The 9346-nt window shown below is 37.9% G+C and overlaps 1 protein-coding gene across 1 annotated transcript in view; it reads right to left on the bottom strand.

Annotated features, from left to right (window-relative positions):
- LOC107680900 (GRAM domain-containing protein 2-like) overlaps positions 1-4458 on the bottom strand; it is a 26484-nt gene extending 22026 nt beyond the window's left edge. The window contains exon 1 of the mRNA XM_016476972.1: positions 4240-4458. The gene's annotated coding sequence lies outside the window, so the exon portion shown is untranslated. The remainder of the gene's footprint in view (positions 1-4239) is intronic.
- Positions 4459-9346: the final 4888 nt, after the last annotated feature.

Here is a 9346-nt window from a genome sequence, read left to right as displayed (position 1 = left end):
CACTCACACACACTCTCACACACACTCTCACACACACTCTCACACACACACACACACACACACACACACACACACCTGAAAACTAAAAATATTATTGTTTCTAAAAACATTCATATTTTAAATTACTTTAGCATCATCAAGATACTGTTGTATTTTTTAATATTTTGATTTCATTAACAGTTTTAATTTTAATATATATTTTTATATTTTAATTCTACTTTAGGTTTTAGTAATTTTGTTGTGTTTTTGACATTTTTTATTAGTTTTTGATTTTTTAAATGTCTATATTGTTTAAATGTAATTTTAGATTTAGTTATTTTAGTACATCAAGTTAAATTACATGAAAAAACTGAAAAATGTAGCTTTGGCAACAAGTTTTTTTTAATATATTTTATTTCACGTATTAACATGTACAGTAAAATTTTTTTTTAGTTTTAGTTTTTTAGTTTACTACAATAGCCTGATCCTTATTGTAAAATGTGTATATATATATATATAAATAAATAATGGAAGTATGCTGTACTGCCTTTAATTTGTGCTGGTATAAAAAAAAAAAATAGAAAAACATTTTTTATATAATACACTAAAATGAAGCTAAAAACATTATAGTAATGAATTGTCATGCAAATAGTCACAATGCAAACAAACCTTAATGGACCTTAAAACAACCTTCATTTACTTTAAAATATCATTTGGGATGAAATGTGGTCCAGTCATGTTGTTGTGAAATTAACCCACATTGCCAAAATGTGAAACTTTTTTTCAAAGTTTCCTATTAGATTGCAATGTCCCTTGCGTCATTCGCTTTGCTCTGTAAATCAGATCCTGTAAAACCAGGCCGCGAAATGATCCTGTATATGAAGAAAGAGGCCTTTTCTAAAGAAAACCTCCTCAACTCTCAGGTCTGTTTGGTTCACAGTGTCGTCTGAACGAATCTTCTGTTCCTTCTGCTTCTCTTCACTGGAGCACAGACCTGCTGGAAAATAACTGAGCTCGTCCTGACCTCGCTTTCAGTTTTATTCAAATTCAGACGTTCTTGAAAGGGAAAACGCTGTGGTGACAGACAGACTCGCTTTCACTAATTTCCTGACGTGTTGGCAATGCTATCAGGAAAATAAAATAGCTTAAAATAAAGCCCCAGGATTCTGTGTCAAAAATGTGAGTTTCTTTTCCTTTCATTTCACGCAAACTAAAATAAACTACAGCCAAGAAATGCAAAGTCACGCAACATCCATCACTGAAAATACCAGCGTAGGACTTACTTTGAAACAGTTTGCGCTCAGAAATTGCTCGTAAATTTCACAAATAATTACATTGTTGAAAGAGTAAAATGACATGCATGCAATACATGCAAGCATGCATATCATGCAATTAAGCACACATATCATGCATATAAAACATATATCACTCATGCATGCAAGCACACACATCACGCATGTAAGCTCGCATATCACACATACATGCAAACATACATATCATGCTCTTCTATGGTCATCTGTTGAAGTTGATATACTCTCAGATCAACTAGCTGTTCCTGCACATGCTCTGATGCATTCAGTAGTGGCGCTCATGCAGGTTTGAATCTGACTCAACATACAACAAGACTCAATAAGCTTCCAAAAGCATTTATGTACATGCATGTACTTCTCAACACAAACACTTATGACATTTGCTTTTGCAATTGGAGCCAAGCCTTACTGTTTCTTTTTTACAGAAGCCGAGCTGACCGCAAAACCACTCACTCCACATTCTCTGCAACAACACAATGAGTGTTTCACTTCAAACGCTGTGTACACAGCACACACGTTTACCACACATCAGATCATATTCTGAGCATCATTAATCTTTTGTCTAATGTAATAATATCAGGTTTTAATAGATGCTAAATATAGCCATAATACACAAGGGTGTGTGTGTTTACATGTCGAAGCTCTCGCTATAAGCATCAGGGGTCAATGACTGTTAACAGCCGCTGGAAACCCTTTTCAGCAGAGTCCACGTCACGGGGAAAACGAACAGTCTGCTTTTTCTGTTCAAGGTTATGTAACTTATGCCAAAACAAACACCATTACAGTCAATGCAAAGGGCCTGGCATATTTCTAAGGGTACAGTAAGCAGAAGAGTCTATTTAATGCGGTTAAAAGACAATTATAGATGACCGCAGAGAGCTGAAAACTTAAAGACACACTCACAGACTTTAACACAAAAGAGCAGCAGCGCTTTAAATAACTTCCCTCCTCTCTCCTTAAAGGGTTAGTTCACCCAAAAATGAAAATTAGGCTGCGTTTTACTCACCTCCGAGGCATCCTAGGTGTATATGACTTTCTTCTTTCAGATGAATCCAGTCGGAGTTATATTAAAAATTGTCTTTGATCTTTCAAGCTCTATCGTTGCACTCAGCGGGTGTTGCATGCATCAGTCCAAAAGAAGTTAAATAAAAAGCACCCATCCATCATAAAAAGTGTCTCACACGGCTCCGGTGAACAAAGACCTCCTGTAGCGAATCCATGCGTTTTTGTAAGAAAAATATCCATATTCAAAGCGTAGTAATCACTTTAATGTAGCTTGCGCCAGCAGTTGTACACAAAAGCAGCTCCGGGAGCATGACGTATGAGTTCAGCGCTGCGCATGCGCCGGTGAGTCTCGTGAAAACTAATGTATGTTTACAGGAGCAAAGGAAGCAAAGTGTCCTTACTTTAGCAAAGGAAAACCAGTCTCCTGTTGGCTTATATCGAAATCCTCCGACATTCTTCTTTACAAATCCTCGTTTTGTACTTCTAATTAGTGACCGTTGTTTTGTTTTGATCTCTCCGCTGCGCTTCCGCGTTCATCACTTCTGAGCGGCGCATGCGCAGCGCTGAACTCATACGTCATCCGCTCGGAACTGCTTCTGTTTACAACAGTGAGTGCAATTGAATAAGGATATTTTATTTTTAATATGGATATTTTTCGTACAAAAATGCATCGATTCGCTGCAGAAGGCCTTTGTTCACCCCCCGGAGCCGTGTGAGACACTTTTTTTTATGGATGGTTAAGATTTTTTATTTAACTTCTTTTGGACTGATGCATGCAACACCCGCTGAGTGGCATGAAACAGCTTGAAAGATCAAAGACAATTTTTAATATAACTCCGACTGGATTCGTCTGAAAGAAGAAAGTCATATACACCTAGGATACCTCGGGGGTGAGTAAAACGCAGCCTATTTTTCATTTTTGGGTGAACTAACCCTTTAAGTTACCGGCTGCCGTTTAACCCTTCCAAACACAACAAGAAACACATTTAACTCAATAAAACAAGTTGTTATTGCTTTAGGGACTGCTTTAGTATTATTAGCATTATCTCTACGCCAGTCAACGTCCCCATGAAAGAAAATACAACTGGCATTAACTCGACAACAACCAAATATCTTAGCAGTCATTATAAAATAATATCCTAATGTAATCAAACAAGCCCTAGTCTGATATTTCATAATCATAAATACTTAAACAACCGCAACAGTTTGTAATCATTTTCTTTAAAACCTTTGATGCATGACATTTACAGTGGGCAATTTAAACCATTCAGACTGTCCTCACATTTTTATTTTTTGGTCAGCATTCAAAATGGGCAACAAAAGTAATTTTTATCATGTACTGCAGTGGGCAGATGTGTATACATACAAAAAACAAAAGTATCAAAATGTACCACGGTACTACAATGGCTTTTGGACATAAACTAGGGTATTCTTCGATGGATTTTAATGCTGAAAGTACTTTTATGTAACGGGTTTACTTCAAAAAACACAATTTTATAAACAATAAAAGACATTTCAAAATTGAGTTTTAAGTAAACACACATTGCGAAATTCGTGTCTTTCTGATTTAATAATTCCAGCATATCAAAGTGTTAATAACATTAGAAATCTCCTAAAACTTGGATTCATATATGTTTCTATTAGTATACGAAACTCTCGCATGCAAAGCATTAAATAACGATTGTTAAAGATTTAATAACGATACAAAAGTGTCACAAGTATAAAGTGTTCTGAACTGAAGTGGATTTGGGATGAAAACACTGCAAACGTGGCAGTTTCACTAATAACCAGACAGAGATGTTCATGTATCCAATACAGCATCATTTAGATTCGCTTTACAATCCTGACAATTCACGAAACCATGTCTAGAATGCATGAATGTATCCAGCAATAATGCATTAAGTAACAATAAATGGAAGCGGACATGATTGCATCGGTCTCTTACCTTCAAACCGAACTCCACTCCGTCATTTCATGACAAACACAGCCGATGTGTTTCTCCATCAGGTTCCTCGTGCACATTCACATCTGATTACCGCGTATAAACATCATATGATCACACAAACCCGAGGGTACGTCGCTCTTTAAGAGCACGAGCGCAGATCAGTACTGTGTGTGTGTGCAACGGGAAATTCTGCAGACCGGTTGCGGCTTGTTGCTCAGACGTGCGGAGGCAGAGGGGCGTGGCTTGGCAAACAGGCCCCGCCCCTAGAGTTGCTGCTCCTGCAGTAGCTCTTCAAGCACGTGGACGGATGTACCTGCAAACCACTTGTGAAATAGCACTTCCTGTCTTCCGTTCTGTATTTTCACATCAGCTGGAAATGAAGGTCAACTGCACTATATCGTAAATGCACATGGCAAATATCATTTAACAATATTACACACACACACACACACACACACACACACACACACACGAGTTAGTGAATACATTAAATCATCGCTAGCGTTTACAGAGCGTACAGTTAAATTAGAAGTTGGCTAGTTGTCATATTTGTTTCCTTTTACATATTTGTATTATTTTATGATTTCGTTTGCGTTATAATTGTTAATTGTTAGTCTAGCTAGTTGCCATTGTGACAACTTGCCCCAGATAGCAAACGCACGTCTGCAAGATGTCTGTTAAAGATCGCTTCATCTGGAAAGCATCTGCTGTGTACAAACATCTGATAGACGTCAAGATGTCAGTTTTACATGCATTCTAAATCATAAACATCTTAAAGACATCTTCTAAACGTCTATTTCACATCTGATAGGAAACGTCCTATAGACGTATTGCAGATGAGCAAACACTCTAAAAATGTAGACGTGATGTCTCCGTGATGCATGTATATTTTCCTGTGCAATAACAGTAAAAATGTTCAAAAACTGTTTACACAAAAATTAATAATCATAACCCACCTTGTGAAATATTCACCTGAGTAAAAAGTGTGACAACTAGCCCCGGTCTTATAGTTAATATGCATATGTAAGCAACACCAACAATAACTTTTGCTGTGGTACTATGGTATTGTTTTAAATACAATGTGAATGCTGTATCAAATGTAGCAATCATTCAGTGCGGTGGCATATACAGTATATTCATTGCACCATCTATCTTCAAGCAATTTTCTCAAATTGTTGCATATTCTTGCAAGGCATTATAAACAGAATAGAGTGTTTTAGATTCACATCTCATACAGTGGGCTGTTTGTGTTTGGCACCAAGCAGCAATTTTCTCAAATTGTTGCATATTCTTGCAAGGCATTATAAACAGAATAGTGTTTTAGATTCACATCTCATACAGTGGGCTGTTTGTGTTTGGCACCAAGGGCCTTGAATTCTAATCGCGCACGTGCCTCGCATATAAAGAGACAAAACATCACGAGGGCTTCACGAGCTCTCACACACAATCTTTACGGGTTGGCAGTTCTTAATATTGAACAAACGTTACCATTCCAGTGGCTAAATATCACGCGGCAAGTGTTGAAGTAGCCCGATTCCGCGGGAAAACCACGGCAACACTGTTTATGAGCTTGATTCTCCTCCAGCGCTCACGTGGGGTTTCCATGGCAACTGCTGAATCCTCAAGCGGGCGCGGCTCTTCATTCCCGCGCTGGTCAGCTGATGGCGCGAAGCTGAGCTGAGCAACAAAACGGCACCAAAAAGTACCTCAGAAGCCGAAAACGGATTTTCAAGAAGTAAAACGTCTTCCTATATTTTAAATGATAAATGTTTATGATGTAAGCCAGGTTTCTACATAACTTTCCACAGGTTTTAGTCTCTTTCCCAAACATAAAGTTGCTGTTTTCGGACGTGAAGAAGGAAACAAACAAGACTGCTGTCGATTGACAAGGTACTTGATTCACACGCCATTTTTATATGAGTACTACTTCATCTATCGTTTGCTTAATTGTTACAGAGTTGAGCACATTTGGTCCTTATTTAGGGTGGACGCCATATTACACTTGATTTATACACGTACGGTACGTATATTATGCTATACATTGTCTTACGATCTTATCACGAAATATGAACGTAGTATTTTTCAGGGTTTGACACCCAGATACACCAAAGTATCAACAATTTAATGGACTGTACACCTATTCTCATACCCTAACTGGTGATACATTAAATATGGCGTTCATACACAGATACAATCAAGAATTTGCTGAATACGAAATTGTCAACACAATTTCTTTTCTCGAATCATTAGCGAGGCACAACTAGGCCCCAAAAGCAGGTAAAAGACAGCCCTCTGCTGGCCAAAGCTTGGTAATACAATTCCTGTTATTGATTTGGGTCAGTTGGAGGCAAGTTGAGATTGATTTATTTGGTAAAATAAGTGTGGATAAAGAAAACGAGAAATGAAACATTTTCTCAGGTCTTCTACTCTGAATTAATCAAAACTAAATCAATTAAATCTGTATGTAGGTGTGTGTGAAAATATTCAGATGTAACCCCCTTTGTAATCGTTAACATTTTCATAAGTAACTAATTTAATTACGCATTTTTTCTCAGTAACTGTAACTGATTACAGTTACATTTATTTTGTATTTAAATTATGTAATTGTGTTACATGTAACTAGTTACTCCCCAACACTGGTCAAAATTTAATATATTTGATATAATCAAAGTATTCCGTTTATATTGTCATAAAACAAACAAAAACCCAACAAATTATACATATTTAATTCTGAATTAGTATTGCCATCCCATTCAAACCTTGAAAAACCTCCCACTGGCCTGATTTACATCACCTTTTTGTTTTTTTCCATTTCTGATCAGAAAATAGTTTTTAATTATAATACACATGCCGCTCATTCAGACAGATAAGACACGGATTAACAGGAGTGATTGTCTCATAAAAAGATTTATTTTCTGCCTAAATGTACAAAGGCAAGTTACAGTATTGTATAAAAAAATGTAGCAATTTACACTTTACATGAGAGATCCCTAGGAAGAGAGAGCGGGACAGAGGCAGCGAGACAGTGAGGAAGGCGGGGAAAGAGAGTGATGGTTTACAAAGAGAAATATATCGAAACACAGAAATGAAGAGGTGTAAACATCTTTCTTTCAAGTACCGACGACACTGAGCCGCTGCTCTCTATGGGCTTGGGGTGGGCGGGGCTTAATTAGTGGGAGGAGCCTAATAAGAACAGAAAACAAAATAAAACCAAAAAAGCAACTTCCCTCCTCTCTTCCCACATGGATCGCACAGGGCAGGCTATATTAGCACCGTCTGAGACAAATATAAACGAATGTTTGAACTTAAAACCGGCTGTTTCATCTTTCTACAAGCAGAAAACTTGAACTAGAAAAAAACAACAAAAGAAGAACCCTCGAAAATAAATTAAAACAATCAAGCGCTTTTTCCTCAACAGTTATGAATCAAGTCACCAGACAGCACAGGTTTACTGGCTAAACGCGCAAAGACAGAACAACTAAAAGTGAGGTTATTACTATATATAAAAACCCTAACTCTGTTGACGCTGATCTGAGACCAGTGCTGCGATATCGATTAGTTACTGCTTAGGGTTTAGTTAGAGAAATCTGGTCCTAAATCAGCATAAAATGTGTACCGTTTTCCATCTCCACTGAGAGGATAAAATAACAATTCTTAAAGAGATCTGGCCCGGGTCTCTCCTACAACAAAATAAAACTAATGCATTGTGCCATTAAACCTCATTATTTAAAATCAGATTAGGGGTTTTTGGTGGCATTGAAATTAATGCTCAGTTATAAATTTAAGGAGCCAAAAACCCATCTTGCAGACTTGCTGTTTTTGTTTTACTAGTCATCTCACGACGGAGATGAAAAACAAACTGTCATGTTTAACATGTGGGAAAAGCCACCTCTTCACTACAAACAAATTACGTTAAGTAATGTCCTCTTCCCTGTGCCGTTCAATAATCAAGTTTGAATACAGCCGAGAGCGATGAACATGCCAGGATGACTTAAAATGCTCAGATTTCAATAATGCTCTCCTGAGAGTTTCACATTCACACAATAACTGCATGACGATGGACTGGAAAAACTAGCACTGGACTCGGGTTTTCACTTAGTTTTCTTCTGATATATGAACGCACCATTGCTTATGTGTTTTGCGGGGGGGGGGTGTTGACTAAAAATCCTGACGTCATATTAAAATTGACTTTCAGTGAACGCAAAAGATGTGCTTCTAAACCATTTCAAAGCAGAGTGGGACTAACTAGACATTGAAGAGGAGGGGTAGAAGTAGTAAAAAAGCAAAAAAACACTTCCAATATAAAGCCGTTATACCAGCTAAACGTTGATATGTCAACAACGGTAAAAAAAAAAAGGCTAACAGACAAAAAAAAAAAAAAAAAAAAAGGAAGAGAAAGAGACAGAGTAAGAAAATCCGATGGCATCCAACAACCTTTTTTTAAAATAATTCCTCTGTACAATATATACAGAAAGCACATAGTGAGGGAGAAAAGGGCGAACGCCTGCTTGTCGCATTGCTCTCTGTTTGGATTAATGCTTTTACCGAGTGCTGGATTATACCATGCAGACAGACGTAAAGAAAAAAGTGTGGGAATGTTTATCCAGGTCTTCCTTGTTTCATGCTCCGCGAGTCTGTGGATCGGACGACCGACCCAAAGTAGAAGTCGTCTAGAAGCTGGATGCTGGCTCTAAGCCTCTTTTGGGGTTATCTTACTCGGATAGCTCTAAGCCTTCAAGGTTTGCTCCATTTTGGACTTCACTTATGCAGTCTGGTATGAGATTCACAAGCAGCAATGTATCCATGTGTGAAGGTTCAGTTCGTGACCAGACAACACAGTTCAGTAGAGTCTGGTAACTCCATTGGCAAACACACACATCGTGTCCCAAACGACTATCTAGAGCCTGGGAGAAGCAGATAGCCTTGTCTCCGCACATTATAACGGTCAATACAGGCCAGAAAAATCCGTAAATCCAGTCTGGAAGTCAAAGTTCCTGCCTTTTGGGGCACTCCATGTCAAAGTGCAGCCAATGCTTCATCTTCTATCCACAACACGGAAAATGATCCAAAATGTCAGAAGGCCTCAGGTCACTGTTGAACCGACCAA

The sequence above is a fragment of the Sinocyclocheilus anshuiensis genome, unplaced genomic scaffold (assembly GCF_001515605.1).
Source record: "Sinocyclocheilus anshuiensis isolate Anshui unplaced genomic scaffold, SAMN03320099.WGS_v1.1 scaffold1450, whole genome shotgun sequence".
NCBI classification, from domain to species: domain Eukaryota; kingdom Metazoa; phylum Chordata; class Actinopteri; order Cypriniformes; family Cyprinidae; genus Sinocyclocheilus; species Sinocyclocheilus anshuiensis.
This window is presented reverse-complemented; position numbering and strand designations above follow the sequence as displayed.